General features: G+C 40.5%; 1 protein-coding gene across 2 annotated transcripts in view; it reads right to left on the bottom strand.

The window, feature by feature from the left end:
• LOC126190709 (uncharacterized) overlaps positions 1-16,477 on the bottom strand; it is a 102,060-nt gene extending 85,583 nt beyond the window's left edge. The window contains exon 1 of one of the 2 annotated variants that reach the window (XR_007538279.1): positions 16,336-16,475. The gene's annotated coding sequence lies outside the window, so the exon portion shown is untranslated. Of the gene's footprint in view, positions 1-16,335 lie in introns of both variants that reach the window. The other variant, XM_049931178.1, reaches the window with a different exon arrangement.
• Positions 16,478-17,162: the final 685 nt, after the last annotated feature.

Raw genomic sequence — 17,162 nt, forward strand, 5'->3', positions numbered from 1 at the left:
GTTACAGAGTGCTTCATCTGGCCTGGTGTGAACCATGACTGTCACACTTTGAGCCATGCCTGTGTTCTGTGCCAGGGCAGCAAGGTCGGCAGGCATGCTCAAGCCCCATTGGGCAAGTTTGACATTCCAAAAGGGCGTTTTCAGCACGCTCATATTGATGTTGTTGGTCCCCTCCTCCCTTCCAAAGGTTACAGATACATCTTATCGATCACTGACCATATGACCTGCTTGGTCGAGGCGGTCCACTTATTGACATCATGTCCGAGACTGTCGCCCGTTCTTTCGTCTCAGCGTGAGTTGCTTGCTTCGGCTGTCCCCTGTCTCTAACAACCAACCAGCGGTGCCAGTTTGAGTCCACCCTCTTTGCATGATTCTGTGAACTCTGCAGCATAGCCAAATTTCACACCACAGCTTACCACCCACAGGTGAACGGCCTGGTCAAACGGTGGCACCGCATAGTCAAGGCCGCGCTAATGTGCCACAGTGGCCTATGGTCAGTGGCCTTCCCATGGGTCCTGCTGGGTATTCGCTCAGCCCCTAAAGAAGATTTGAACACCTCGCTTGCTGGGATTCTATACGGCAAACCCCTCCTTCTTCCTGCCACGTTCGTCGAGGATTCACCATCAGCCGCAACTGAGGATCTTCCCGCCTTGGTTGAGCAGGTTCTCTGAATGGATATTAAATATTAAAGTAAATTTACAGCAGAAAAGTTTTACTAATATCTAAGTATGCATAAACAGAACAATATTCACTGTAACCAGTCATTCATTATGCTGGTATATAATGACTGTAATGCCCAACGGTTGCATCTGTCATTTGCGTAGGTCGGACATTTTGTGACATCAACTCCTTGTGAGAATAGCTATAATGATTGTACAAAACAAAGGAATATTAATTTACAGTTTAATGCTAAAAATTTCCTTCAAAATGGTTGCACATGTAGCGGGACTGATGCGAGTCTGCAGTTATATTTGCAAACTTTCGCCTTTCCGAATGAGTCAAATCCACTTGTACACAACAACAGACTGAGGTGACAAGTGGGCTGTGGAAGAGACTCATGAGTGAGGCCTACAGGCACATCCTGATGGCAAGTTCGGATATGATGTGACAGGAGGTCATTCCTGATCTGTAGTCAACATACTTTCACACATGCATCCAACCACGAATACCCTTACACGCACATTAGTGTTTCCACAGGCCTGAGTTGGAAAACAATTATGCATCTTTCAAGACAGCAACAAGTGAAATTATTCTTACAGGAGCTGCACACATTTTAGCTGAAGAGTTTGCAATTACATTGATGAAGGAAAAACAGACACACAGATGTTGGATATTGACATGAGCATCTCGTAGGAATTGTTTGGGAACATGAAATGTGCAAATCATGGAGTTATCTGATGAGGATGATGTTTCATTCAAAAATCATTTTTGAATGAGTAAAATCAATTTTTAAATCTTTATGATCCATATCTCTGGCCCTGTAAAAAACATCTGATGCATTATGTGAGATGCTGTGCCAGATCACATCAATTACAAGTAACACTGAAGCATCTAGCAACTTGCGTCACAGCAATATGCAACTGATTCCAAAGATCGCTATTTCTAAATTTTTCTGTTGTCTACAATACACTGAACATACATTGGAAAGCAAGGTTTTTCTCTCAAAAGTTCAGCTTTGTTTCTATTTTCAGATTTAGTCAAAATTGTGAAATGTCACATGTGCAGTAAATATATGTTTTGTTTACCAGTATGGAGCTTGATTTTGTGACCAGAGTTTTTACTTCTTTGCAGAACAAACATTACTCAGTGATATCACCAATACAAACATTGTTATGTTCACATACGGTTTTAATGAGAATCAAGAGTAGTTTTAAATCTCTAAGGTCACAAATAAATTTCCATTTCATGGTAATATTTATGCTCATAGACTAAAGCAAAAACTTATTATACTGAAATAAAAAATACCTTTACAGTATTGACTGTTCTGTGGTAATATGAATCTCAGGAAGTTGACACTTCCAGATTTAGTACATTATAATCTATTTCATCATTTCAAATGATGGTGTCTTTATTAAAAAGGAGTGATTATAAGGAGTTGCTAAATGCTAGGGTGATATTCCTATCACACTGTTGAAGAATGTTTTGCTGCTTTAGAAAATATTTACTTATTTAGTTGAAACCTATTATTTTAGCATGACACTAACTTTCCACATACATATACAAATGATTCTACATCTATACTGCCGAGAAAACCAGAGCAGAATGAGAGCAGGTTCACCCACTGGCGGTTGCTGAAGCTCATAGTTGATGGTAGGGGAAGCGACATTGGCCAAAAAAGTAGAATGCTTTCAACTTCCATAACTTCCACATAAGTTGAATGCCAGTGTGCAAGTTCTCAAATGTCGAGAAATAACAGTAGAAACAAGTTGTTGACCTAAGGTCAGGTTTCCACAGACATGAATGTCATACATATAAACCCCCGTCACCACTTGGGCAAGTCATGTTACATGTTTCCACAGACATGAATGTCATACACATAAACCCCCCGTCACCACTTGGGCAAGTCATGTTACATGTTTCCACACATAAAGCTGACTTGCCCGTGTGGTGATCAGGATTTTTTTTTTTTTTTTTTTTGGGGGGGGGGGGGGGTTGCATGTTTATGAAATTCATGCCTGTGCAATCCTACAACTTGTTTCTGCTGTTATTTCTTGAAGTTCCAGACTTTGTTGTGAAAAACTTAAAAGAAATTTATGATTCAGAGTATTTGCCATCGCTGGCCATTACTTTCTCCCATCTTTCGAGTAGCATACGAATCCCGTAGGGGATCCATGAATCAATCCAATTTTGCATTTTTTCATACAATCAGAAGTGCTAGTTAGCCAGGGCGTGTGCCATTGGAAAAAAAGATAATAGTCAGAGAGAGCAGCATCGGGTACATTACACATTACTTTTTGCAGGAACTGATGTAATCGTGATGTGGTGGCAGAAACGACACTACGGTATCAATATGTCGATCGCAATGCGCCGAAGTGATGTTTATTTACATGTTAGCGACATAAAAGCTCAGATGTAGTGAGAAATGTTTCAGCAATTTAAGCTGTCCTCTTAGGTCCCTGGCTAACCACACACGAAAGTCACCATGTATTCGGAAATAAACAGCCAAATATTTATTTCAGCCTTCTTTCCTCTCACTTTCAACTTGGTATGCCACGACCTCATCATTTAAGCTTTGTATCATGTTTTGTTTATGATAAGATCTCTTGAAGGCTTATATGGTTGATGTTTAATTAACTGATATTTAATGATAAGTGTTATATGTTATATGTTTGTGATATGATTTCAATGTGCTGTTGCTTTGAAAGGGCATACTGTGGCATGCACACACACACACACACACACACACACACACACACACACACACACTACAAAGGAAGTGGTGTCATTCACACACGCTCACAAAAGCTGATAGTTGAAAACCCGTTAGTAACGTCATGACTGGAGCAATGTCTGGGGGATACGGCGGTTGGGGTAATAACTCCCATTTCAATGTTTCCAGGTGTGTTTTGACAGGGTGTGCAACATGGGGTCAAGCATTGTGATGCTGTAAAACAGCTCTTCATGTCTATTGTTGTATTGTGACCATTTTCAGTTTTCAGCTCAAATACATTAATTACTTTCGATAACAATCTCCTGCGATTGTTTCCGCCAGTTTCAGCAGCTTCAAAAACCTTCTCTCTTACAATGCCATGCCGGTCTTCGAGGTCAAAATCACAGTTCATGGAATGTTGAAACCAAGTAACAGTTTGTAGTATCATCTGTTACATTGGTAGGTAGGTCATTCATACACTCCTGGAAATTGAAATAAGAACACCGTGAATTCATTGTCTCAGGAAGGGGAAACTTTATTGACACATTCCTGGGGTCAGATACATCACATGATCACACTGACATAACCACAGGCACATAGACACTGGCAACAGAGCATGCACAATGTCGGCACTAGTACAGTGTATATCCACCTTTCGCAGCAATGCAGGCTGCTATTCTCCCATGGAGACGATCGTAGAGATGCTGGATGTAGTCCTGTGGAACGGCTTGCCATGCCATTTCCATCTGGTGCCTCAGTTGGACTAGCGTTCGTGCTGGACGTGCAGACCGCGTGAGACGACGCTTCATCCAGTCCCAAACATGCTCAATGGGGGACAGATCCGGAGATCTTGCTGGCCAGGGTAGTTGACTTACACCTTCTAGAGCACGTTGGGTGGCACGAGATACATGTGGACGTGCATTGTCCTGTTGGAACAGCAAGTTCCCTTGCCGGTCTAGGAATGGTAGAACGATGGGTTCGATGACGGTTTGGATGTACCGTGCACTATTCAGTGTCCCCTTGACGATCACCAGTGGTGTATGGCCAGTGTAGGAGATCGCTCCCCACACCATGATGCCGGGTGTTGGCCCTGTGTGCCTCGGTCGTATGCAGTCCTGATTGTGGCGCTCACCTGCACGGCGCCAAACACGCATACGACCATCATTGGCACCAAGGCAAAAGCAACTCTCATCGCTGAAGACGACACGTCTCCATTCGTCCCTCCATTCACGCCTGTCGAGACACCACTGGAGGCAGGCTGCACGATGTTGGGGCGTGAGCGGAAGACGGCCTAACGGTGTGCGGGACCGTAGCCCAGCTTCATGGAGACAGTTGCGAATGGTCCTCGCCGATACTCCAGGAGCAACAGTGTCCCTAATTTGCTGGGAAGTGGCGGTGCGGTCCCCTATGGCACTGCGTAGGATCCTACGGTCTTGGCGTGCATCCGTGCGTCGCTGCGGTCCGGTCCCAGGTCGATGGGCACGTGCACCTTCCGCCGACCACTGGCGACAACATCGATGTACTGTGGAGACCTCACGCCCCACGTGTTGAGCAATTCGGCGGTACGTCCACCCGGCCTCCCGCATGCCCACTATACGCCCTCGCTCAAAGTCCGTCAACTGCACATACGGTTCACGTCCACGCTGTCGCGGCATGCTACCAGTGTTAAAGACTGCGATGGAGCTCCGTATGCCACGGCAAACTGGCTGACACTGACGGCGGCGGTGCACAAATGCTGCGCAGCTGGCGCCATTCGACGTCCAACACCGCGGTTCCTGGTGTGTCCGCTGTGCCGTGCGTGTGATCATTGCTTGTACAGCCCTCTCGCAGTGTCTGGAGCAAGTATGGAGGGTCTGACACACCGGTGTCAATGTGTTCTTTTTTCCATTTCCAGGAGTGTATACAGTATAATATGAACAAAGAGGACCCAAGATTGACCCTTGCGGAACACTAGAATATTGGTTATTGAAGTAAACAGTTTGAGATCTATTAGATAAGTATGACTGAGTAATTTTAACAGCGGAGACAGAGAAACCTACAGTTTTTAATTTCAGTAGCAGAGTGTTGTGGCACACAGTATCAAATGTTTCTGATAAATCAAAAAACTTTGTACTTACAATAAATTTTTCTTCTTTTGCTTCAAGAAAGTTACATATGTAGCTCATAACAGCATCACATGTTGATAGATTTTTCCTAAACCCAAACTGGCTATTTGAAAGTAATTGATGAAAATCTAGAAAATTGATTATTTGAATACTCATTAATTTCTCAATGACCTTGGATAAAAAAGGTACAAGAGAAACTGGCCTATAATTGCTAGGCAAATTATTGTCACCTTTTTTTGTGGACTGGGATTACTTAGCTACTTTTAATTTTTCAGGGAAACAACTTTCATCAAAGCAGTAGTTTATGATGTGACAGAGAACCTCTGCTATGTTATGACTACTAAGTTTCAATATTTTAGAGCTGATATTGTAAATATTCAGTGAATCACTTTTGCTAAGAGAAAGAATGACAGAGTGTACATCTTCACACATTTTCCATAGCATTTTGGTTTTTATAGGCAACATCCAAATAGTAGCTAGATTCATGTTTACTATCAGGTAGCTTAGTAACTACACTATCTACACTGTTTACAAAATAATTATTGAAACTATCAGCACTAATTTTGGTTCTAGATACAAATTCTTTGCTACCCAATGCTAGATTCTCGTCAATAATTTTCCACATTTCTTTTGGTTTATTAATAGCTTGTGCAACCAATTTGCAATTATATTCTAATTTAGCTTTCTTAATACCCATTCTGTACTGATATTTGCATTCTTTATATCTTAGTTTGGCATGCAGACAAGATGAATTCTTTGCTAGGTAGTAGAAATTTTTGGATTGATCTTTAAGTTTTCGTAGTTCCTGTGTGTACCACTTATTTTTATTGATAGTTGATACCCTGCTCATTTTAACACATTTGTTCTTTAGTGGCAGGCCAATGTTAACTGCCCACATGAGACATTTAATAAAAACAGATATATTACAGTCACTAATTGTACGTTGTGTCTTATAAATCACAGAAGGCTTGGTGGCATTAAAAATCATTGCATCCATGTTTACATGAATAATAATTCCATGATGATCAGAAAGAAGGGTGTCAATCACATTTGTATCGTATTTTGAAAAACTAAAAGTTGTAACAGTATTGTCTATAGAAGTACCCATGCTTACACTACCAGGTCTGGTGATTACATTCTTCAGCATGATATTCATCCCATAGCTTTTAACTAAGCTATTTATTTCCAAGTTGTCAGAAGTACTGGAGTTGAAATTAATATTAAAATCAGCTTTTAGAATTACATTAACTTTCATTAAAAACAATGTGTTTAATAAGATGTCAACCTTTCAAAAAATTCTCTCTTATTTTCCAATACTGGGTTTCTGTAAATACAGACAAATTGAGTAATATTATGATGGCATTATGTTTACAAATAACTAAGCTTTTTGTATGACACTTGCTACTTACCACCTGTGCCATTACTTGCGCTACTGTAAAAAAAAAAAAAAAAAATTCTCTACTGACATCAGTAACTGCAGGGATCTTGCTTCGTGCCACGGTGGCCTCCCTGCACATTTTCTGCAACAAGCTAAACCAAAAAAGCCTTTCCCTCTCTTTAGAATTAATTTAATACCTTCAGCTGCTGACGGGCTCCTTTTTCCCCCTAAGATAAGTCTTTCCGCTCCCGGGATTGGAATGACTCCTTACCCTCTCCCTTAAAACCCACATCCTTTCGTCTTTCCCTCTCCTTCCCTCTTTTCTGATGAAGCAACCGTTGGTTGCAAAAGCTTGGATTTTGTGTGTATGTTTGTGTTTGTTTATGTGTCTATCAACATGCCAGCACTTTCATTTGATAAGTTACATCATCTTTGTTTTTTTAGGTGGCGATCTACAAATTTCTAGTGCCGCGATCACAGGGCATAATTTATGATTATGATTGCCTGTCTTTCCCTACACAGATGGGTGTCACAGAGCATACTCACAATCTTAGGATAATCACCAATTTAATTTGCAGCTGACCAGATGTAGACCACTACATTCCACATCTTGTGAAGGAGCAGAGTGAGCCGAGAGTTCGTAAATGTTGTTCTGCACCAGTCTTACTCACAGCACCCATCCAAGTGCACAAGATCTCTCCAGATGGATGAACGTCGAGGAGGTTAGCATCCCTTATCTGTCTACAGTAGATATGAAAAAATTGTGGTGATATAACAGACGGTTATGAAGAAAAAATGTGTGGTTTATGCAAGATGGAGCACCAGGTAGACGTAGTTTGAAATATTTTATGTAAATCTACTGCTCTATCGATTCAGAAGTATTGCCTAGTGTCTGAGGTCAGTACCAAGAAGGTATTGGTAAGAGAGGACATAAACACGCTACACATTCTGCACTTAAAACACGCTTGGTGCGACTTCCAAGCTGTTGGTCATACATAATGCAATGCTGTTTGTACTCCAGTGTAAGAAATATATCCCAAGCACTTGACATACATTCTCCATGCAAGTTTCTCTATAATAAAATATGGTGACAAACTGTAAAGTGATGAAACACACCAAAGAAAACATCAATTCTTTGTAACACTAGCACTACATAGGTTTCCATAGGCGCATGACTTGCTCGCTCCTAAATGGCCCACTTTCATGCATTTAGGACAGACGAAAAGTATAATAACAGTCACTTTGTACCAATATGAAACTGAAGACTCAATTTATGTCTAAGATGTGACAGAGGAATGCTCTATATCACATACATCTTCTTTCATCTAGTGGAGGGTACTGAAATAGGTTTTCCATCAATGGACAAGTTTCATCACACATGAGTTGGAAGTCCTCTGATGACTGGGCTTTGGATAGGTTTGCTGTTAATGATCACAGGCAGATAGTGCTCTAAGTCACACACAGAACACGCAATTGTATACAAGTTGATCACAGACTATAACACACAACTGATGCACCCCGAGAGAACAACGAAAAAAATGGTTAAAGCATGATAAAAGATCTGCAGCGACATCTCCCTCTATCCCTCTCAACTGATCATTCCATCTACTTCTTATTGTCCTTAAACACAGATCCATGTAAGTTTAGAGGCAGATGGCTCACTTTTCCAGGAAAGCATCAAAGACAGCAGTCGGCTTGCATGTATCACTATTACTTCAATGGACATACAGTCAAATGTTTTCAAGTTCCCCTTTTCGTTAGCTGATGAAGCAAGGTGTGGCTGGCAGAGAGTACAGAGAAGCACATGTAAATACTGTTTGTTAGGGTTTAAAACACCTAAATAGTCCCGCACAGGGTCAAACATGCGATTCATTCTGTAGCTGTACACAACAGTTGCCCCAGTTGGTAATTCAATGCTCTTTAGTTAAGGACACTTTATAAAAATTTATAAGGTGACTGTCAATAACTTCAGGGTCACATTGGACTTGTGATCCGACATATATAAATTTATTACCCTGCATTTGGCGGTCATCCACAGCAAGCATTCTATTCCAACCGTATTATCGCTGTCGACAAAGAATAACTGCTTCCTTGGTTCCCGGTGCTTCCATGCCTACATTTTCTCACATTCCTCTAGTTGTTGCAAATACGTTCCCATGTGCAAGAATTGTCTTGCACTAAGCAGAAGACATGTAAGAACTCCCTCAATACCCCCAACATTTTGGGGTATTTTCCTCAATTTATATGTATTTTCCGTCATTTTTCATAGTTTTATTGATTTTATATCACTGCTGCCCATGCAATCATTAAATCACTTCTGGTGCCATACTTTAAAATTGCTTATAAATGTAGTACAGTTGCCAACACCTAGCGCAAATGCACTACTACTCTGGTCGGACGGTGTAGTATAGCATTGTACACGAACGCATCCAGTCACCTACAACCACATGTTCTACAGTTGCAGTGTGTTAGCTCTGTTTTCTGCATGTCTGTGGCAGTGCATGTGTCATGGACAGCTCCCATGATCTGGACCTCCCACTGGCGGATCCAACTTTGAACACAGAACACATCTCTGGATGTAATGCATGGTTTATCCACCATCGAGCGCTGTTCAAGATGTGACCTGTTGTGGATCTGTCTCTGGACATCACTGTGCATATAATGTGCAGCAGATCCACCTTCAAACCCTATGCCGGGTGTGATAGATTGTGGATCTGCATCCCAGTATCACTCCAGATATAACAGGTGGCAGTTCCACACTTAAACACTAACTTAGTTCTACTCTGGGTCATGGGACCCAACTACACTGCTCCTTCATGAGACATGGAATGTAGTGGTCTACTTCTGGTCAGCTGCAAATTAAATCAGTGATTATCCTAAGAATGCGAGAATTTTCTGTGACTCCCCTCTGCATAGGGAAAGATGAGCAATTGTAATTGTAAATTACGCCCTTTGATTGAGTTGCTAGAAATATGTAGATTGCTGTTAGGGAAGCATGCTGCTGTGTCACTGGTCAGCATTGAAAAACTGGTAGAATCGCTAAAATTAATCGCACTATCAATTGTGATCATTATTACAGTACATTGACAGTGTCTTTTCCATCCCATCCATCCTCCGGTATGCTGCTGATTACCACAAACTGATTCACTGATATAAGTTTTTTTAGATGGACAAAGAGTATTGGTGGAGGGGCAGCACCTTCTGGGCATGAAATATGGATCACGTACATGACTGAAATATGAGGATCATTCGAAATGGAACACCGTGACACTGTGAAAGATGAGATAAAATGCAGAGGTCGTCAATGAATTTTGGATAGCTGTTTGGAAATGCTCCATAATGCCAAAAAACTTTCCAGTTTCCTTTTGTTGAAATTGTCTTTTATTTCAGTCATGTAGTTTGTGTGTTGTGGGAGCAGCACCAACATGATTTACACCGTGTGATGTTCAGTTTTCTGTGAGAGCCAATGGATCACAACATGTTAATGTCAGTTTAGAACCTGACACATACCCTGAAGTCATGGTGGAAAGAACAAAATGTATGGCTGTGTACAAAGCTGTAGTAATACTGTGCTTGGACGTGTTGCAACAGAAAAAAAACAATGTATCAGGAACAAAACAGGGACCCTCTCTTGCGATTGGTAGTCTATGGGATATGGTCCTCCTACACTACATGTGATGAAACTTTACATGGCTCTGTGCAAGCAACTTCGATCACTGGCCACCTGCTCCAATGCATCGATACCTGTATGTTTAATAGGATCGCCACATATGCTCGATGCCAGCACACAGATATATACATACATACAGGGTGGTCCATTGATAGTGACCAGACCACATATCTCACGAAATAAGCATCAAACAAAAAAACTACAAAGAACGAAACTTATCTAGGTTGAAGGGGGAAACCAGATGGTGCTATGGTTGGCCCGCTAGATGGCGCTGCCATAAGTCAAATGGATATCAAGTGCGTTTTTTTTAAATAGGAACCCCCATTTTTTTATTACATATTTGTGTAGTACGTAAAAAAATATGAATGTTTTAGTTGGACCACTTTTTTCGCTTTGGAATAGATGGCGCTGTAATAGTCACAAACGTATAAGTACGTGGTATCACGTAACATTCCGCCAGTGATACATTACCCGTGTTAAAATGTACAGTTTACCAACTGCGCAAAAGGTCAATATCGTGTTGATGTATGGTTATTGTGATCAAAATGCCCAACGGGCGTGTGCTATGTATGCTGGTCGGTATCCTGGACGACATCATCCAAGTGTCGACACACTCAACAGCGAGTAGTTCGCCTTCCGTAATGTCCGCACATGCATTGACAACGCGCTGACGCATAACAGAATTGCGAATCTAATCTGGACTCTCTCACTTCACATTCCACCACGTTGGTCGTGCAGCTACCGAGGCAAATTAGTTAACATACACGTATAAAAGTTGTTTCAGGAGGAATGGTCGATAATCCGAGATACGAGAGGAACGATCATTTGAAGCAAAAAACTAAATATGGACAATGCCCTATACCAAATGATTTCTGAGATGGAACGTATTTAAAGTTACTTTTACAGGTTTTTCTTGAAAAACACGAAATCAGCGAACTATAGCGAAAACTTGTCGCAGTACAAAATTAAACTACATTAAATTTCCTTTAAAAAGGCCCTATTCATTTTTCCTCAAGGACTTACAGATTGCGTGAAGAGAGCGAGAGAATACAGAAAATCTTGCGCAACACGGATGCGTTCAGGTGTAGGTAAGGCAGTTTGCGGTGGTTTCCTGACTTGTTAAACCACGTGTGCTGTATAAAATTGTTCCATCTAGACTTCGTATACACTACTACAGTACATTGTAAACGACGAAAATGTACTGAACAATAAAGAAAATAAGTAACAAAGTAAATTAAATATGTTCGATCCCTGGAACCATTCAGAATAGTACATGTGTCCACATTTTGTGATCGTTCCTTTCATATCTTTGAACACAGACCATTCATCCTTGGGACAAGCTGTATATTATGTTTAATTTGGTATCTATTTATCTAACCTGAACAGATTCATGCCTTCAGGAGGCCTCTTACGTCAGACTAGAGTTTTATATGTAATTACAAAACTCATTAAAATCGCAGTTTCTTAAAAATCGTGATATTTTTTATATAATATCTCTTCTTCTTCTCTCTGCATGTAATAGACATTTGCCTGTTACGCCCTCTTCCTAAATATCTTCTGCCTACTGGGTAATAAGTATCACCAGTTTTGGTAAACTGCCGTCTTCAATTCTTGTGAGATAATCCTTCGCGTTCGTTCTGTATTCCTTAAACTGCTCATTCAAGTTTTTCACTCTCAGTACTTTGATGATGTCTATATTCGCTCACCTGTCAAACAGAAGGTATCTAGCTACTCACCTTAGCAATCAGATCTCTAGTGCTTCTTGTCTGACAGGAACGAGTGTTTCTGCTGTGTTGTCCAGGCGAGAGCTTCAAGGTCTAAGGAGCAGTAGTTATTATGGGCAGCAGTGGGTCAACAATAAGCTTGATCTTTTGGACTGCAACTCCTCCTGTACAGTAAATTCTGAGCTGAAGGATTTTTCGACAGCATCAGCTCAAGAAAGAATATTGGCTGTAGACAAAACTTTAATTTGAAAATTACTAGGGACATAACGCAAAATTATTACTCCTCTTTATATGTTCTTTCAAAATAGGACCAAATAATATAAAAATACAGGTTTAGTTACCTGAATTAAAAAAGTAATGTAACGTCCTTTTCCTTATTTTTGTATGCGAATGGTGAATGCTGAGTGATGAAAAAGAGCTGGTTCATTCCAGTGAGCGACCCATTCTGATGCAATCTCTGAAAAGAACAGTTTTGCCCGACCCTACTATGGACTGGGTCTTGGTTTAAGTGTATCGTTTTCAGTGCTTCTCAAAGCATCGCAGTGGATTCTGCCTTGCACTGGTATTTGCTGTTGTCTCTATCCTGCTACGCAATAGAACTTTCCTTCTTCCGAATGTAGCAGAGAGAACCAGTTTAGGAATTCTATAGTCTTTAAAAACCCAATCGCATCGTCAAATTCCCGACTGATCAGTTCATTGTTTCCGATAGTTGTACTGCGAGCATGCATGCATTTGGTACGGTAGGCATGGCGTGTGCGGTCTCTCTCTTGGCCTGTGCGGACGGGGTTACACTGTAGTCGCTGGATGGCGCGCGCCTCGCGACCGCTAGTTTGTGAAATCGACAGAATTTTTTTTTCACCAGTTATGTTTAGTGGAAACTTTATGGTGGAGGAGGGTGTTTGTGCTCTGAAAAGTCAGTGCATAAAGACCTCGAGTATATTTAATGCTACGATCTATTTTCGATGGAAGTTTCGATAAATGATTTGCATAACGTTTGTATATGTTTTATTATGAAACTGGAGGTGATCTACTTGACTTCTGTAAATTGTTAAACAATTAATTTCATAGGGTAATGCAAATGGATTATTTCACTCAATTTTTTGATTTCGAAATTGCGTCAGCTCCCCCTTTTCTCCAGCATTTGCCAATAGGAACACTGTATTCTGAGGGGAGGTGAAAAACCCCGTTTGCATGTTTCGAGACGTTGGTTCACACAGACAAACAGGGAATGGCCTCTTGAAAAAGACAAGAGACAAGAAGTGAGTTTGGAATTTCCCGATCAACAAAATGCCACCGCTTGATGCTTTGTTTGGGGGTCATGATATCAAATGAGGCCGACATGCGATCCGTGGTCGGTGGTATTTAGTTACGTGATCTGTAATTAGGACCTTGGGCTGTTTTGACCTTCGTGGCGGCGTCCTGACTATAGACACAAGCGCGAGCAACACCAAACGGTGGCTATTATACAGCACTTCATTCCATTCATGATTTGTAGACCACTTTTGCAGGGTTTAACTATCAGTGAAATTAGTAATTTGTCCTTCTGCAAAAATTAGTGGTGTGTTTCGAAATATGTCATGAACTGTTAGATATGCAATTGTTCTGATTTTCCAGTCCATGCTTAGACACCAGTGTGCTTCAAAAAGTGAGAAAGACAAAAAAAAAAAAGAGACTTAACATCCCTGACTCCATCGGCAGATATAAACTAAGCCCACTCAGCGTTTCCATGTGTGATCAGAACAAAAAAGAGTCGCATTTATTTAAATATTCCATACTGCCTTGTCACCCACAAATTATTTAAATAAACAGTAGTCAGTTTCGCGACAAATTCTTTAACTAAATAAATGAACTATATTCCAAACTCCGTCTAGGAATCCCATAAATTGTTTAAATAAACAATATTCCACACAGCCTGTCACCAGAAAATGAAATGATATTCCATACACTGAAATTGATTTTCCACCAAATTCTTTAAATAAATAAATTATATTCAATACACTTCCTTGTATCCCATAAATTATTTAAATAAGCCATATTCCACACATTGTCTAAGTTGTTTAAACAATATTCCATACATTGCAATCGATTTCCTTCCAAATGGCCAATCAATTTAGTCTTCTTCCCGCCAATTTCCAGCTGGGGGAGGGGTTCAAATGGTTCAAATGGCTCTGAGCACTATGGGACTTAACTTCTAAGGTCATCAGTCCCCTAGAACTTAGAACTACTTAAACCTAACTAACCTAAGGACATGACACACATCCATGCCCGAGGCAGGATTCGAACCTGCGACCGTAGCGGTCACGCGGTTCCAAACTGAAGCGCTTAGAACCGCACGGCCACACCGGCTGGCTGGGGGGAGGGGGACTGCTGGCTCGTTTCCCAGAGGTGAAGGGGTTAATTAATAGATCAATTGAAATGATTAGTCTATCAAAGTGATATAAAAAGTGTGCTTGTATCGGCGAGAGAAGTTCCAAGAGGGATGGGATATGAGGAGGTGAGGGAGGAGGAGGAGGAGAAGGGCTATGGGTTTCTTGGAAAACCACTTAACCAAACAATAAGTTAAGAACTTGTCAATCAAAAAGATGGATTATCCCCAGAGGGTACTAATCCACTTAGCAGAATGTCTGGTTAAGTACCTGTCAATCAAAAGAGAACAATAGTTTGTCCCTGAATGTATACTTGCCTAGGTAACCCACACTAACAAAATGTAGCAACACCCCTGTTGCCCTACTACTAATATTATGGTCCCCAGTTTAAAATTTTCATTATTGGTTTAAAACTGAGGGGCAGTCTTGCAAAAGTTACTCAAATTTAAGATTCTGCTTTTAGTTTTGGTCAAGGAAATAAGCTAGTGAACTTTACTTAACAGACATTGTTTTCGAGTAGCGAGTCGGAAGTCGATCAGAACATTGCTTAGTCATTCGATGCAAGAGTAACGAAGTAGTGTTATGCAGTTTCCTTCGTGAAACATTTTTACGAACACAGATTTGTCATCAGACAGGAAAACAAAAGAAGAGTCAGTACTTTAAAGAAACAAAAGTTGAGAAATAAGTGCGATATCGAATGGAGTGATGTTTGGTCGTGCCTTCCAAAAAGTAGAAACTAAAGAAGATATAAACCGTCATTCTACTGTGTGCCACTCATATTTCGGTGTTCCTCATGGAGGCGAAAATAACTTTAAAAAAACATGCAAACATGGAACACACAGAACTTCTATTCAACAGTCAGCCACAAGAACGCAGATGGAAGTAAGTTCTTTTTTGCCTAACCGGGAAGTGTAAAGCAAGGAAAAGTAATGGCTGCAGATGCACCCTTTGTGTTTGACTGTCAGTTAAACACAGCCATAGTTATGCTTTCATGGACTACTGCAGTGGTTTGTTCCCGTAATTGTTTCCATATTCAAAAATATCTGAGAAATACTCATATGGACGCGACACAGACTATAAATATGTATGGAATGAGCAACTGGATGCGCAGAATGAGAATTCTGTTCAGAACATTTGGTGCAACTCAGGTCACCTGATTCTGGAGCATCGCATTTTAACCACTTCCGTGGAGAGGTCTCCAATGGTGCAACCGACATCTTGCAATAACCTATATGGTGGTGTAGGTAAAGAACCCAGGTGTCACACCCTGAAGCCATTCACCCTCCTGGACCCGCGATTACGAATAAAAGCTGAAAAAATAATTTAGCGTGTTCCAATAGAGCATTAAATTAACTCTATGCTATCGACTGCCACCGTAGTGTAATGGATCGAGTAACAGATGAGAAAACTCAAGGTGGTGGGTTCAGTTCATGTCTTTTTTTCGTCATTTTTCTTTTGTTTTCTGTCGTTCCTCAGTTGCATCAAAATCCGTGGAGGTATGTTCCGTCAATGCAATTAATTGAACGCAGTGTATTTATTACCATACAGATCTCGCTCCTTTTATTTGTGAAGTTTCTTTTTATACATACAACAAATGTATTATGTGGTAGTTACAACATGTTACTATCTTACATTTTGTCGTGTATCTCCCTTGGTTTGGGGTTAGATAAACTTTTGTAGTACAAATTACGTGATGTGAAATTATCATTAAGTGTTACTTACGATTCCCAGCGCTGGGAGACCTTATTGTTTATTCTAGAAATATGTTCATAGTGTCCATACTCCACTTGGCCGATTTCAGGCGTTCTTTCACCCACATTTGGATCAACACACACACACACACACACACACAGCAAACGAAATATCAAACCACACACACAGCACAAACAAAAGACGAATGATAAACACACAGAGTTGGCAACACTACACACCGAAAAAGTCACATGTGGGACACAAAACGTAAAATGCAAGTGATGTATGCGATGTGTTAAATCAAGTGTGGGTGAAAGAACACCGGAAATCGGCCAACTGGAGCATGGAGACTAACGAACACATTTCTAGGACCAAACATAAGGACTACCAGCACTGGAAATCGTAACACTGAACGATAATTTCACATCACGAAATTTGTGCTACAGAATGGATCCAGCCTAAAAACCAAGGGAGAAACACGACAAAATGTAAAATCGTAAAATATTGTAACTACCACGTAATACATTTATTATATATATGTATATATAAGAATAAACATGTATTACAGGCCACTGAAGATGCTTCACAAATAAAAGAAGCGAAACCTTTACAGTAATAATCAAACTGCATTCGATTAGTTACATAGACGGTAAATACCTCAACGAATTTTCTTTTTTTTTTATTTTATTTTTCTTCAGTTATTTGCTTCAAATGCAATGTTCTTAAGTTTTGTTATCCTTTGCCAAGTCATTTTATCTTTCTTATTTATTCTCATTTCTCCATTGGGCTTAAAATCGTTGGTGAATTTCGACCCAATCATAACTTAGTTCTTTTTTTTTTTTGCGTTTTCCTGTTGC

This window comes from Schistocerca cancellata, chromosome 6, assembly GCF_023864275.1.
Source record: "Schistocerca cancellata isolate TAMUIC-IGC-003103 chromosome 6, iqSchCanc2.1, whole genome shotgun sequence".
NCBI lineage: Eukaryota > Metazoa > Arthropoda > Insecta > Orthoptera > Acrididae > Schistocerca > Schistocerca cancellata.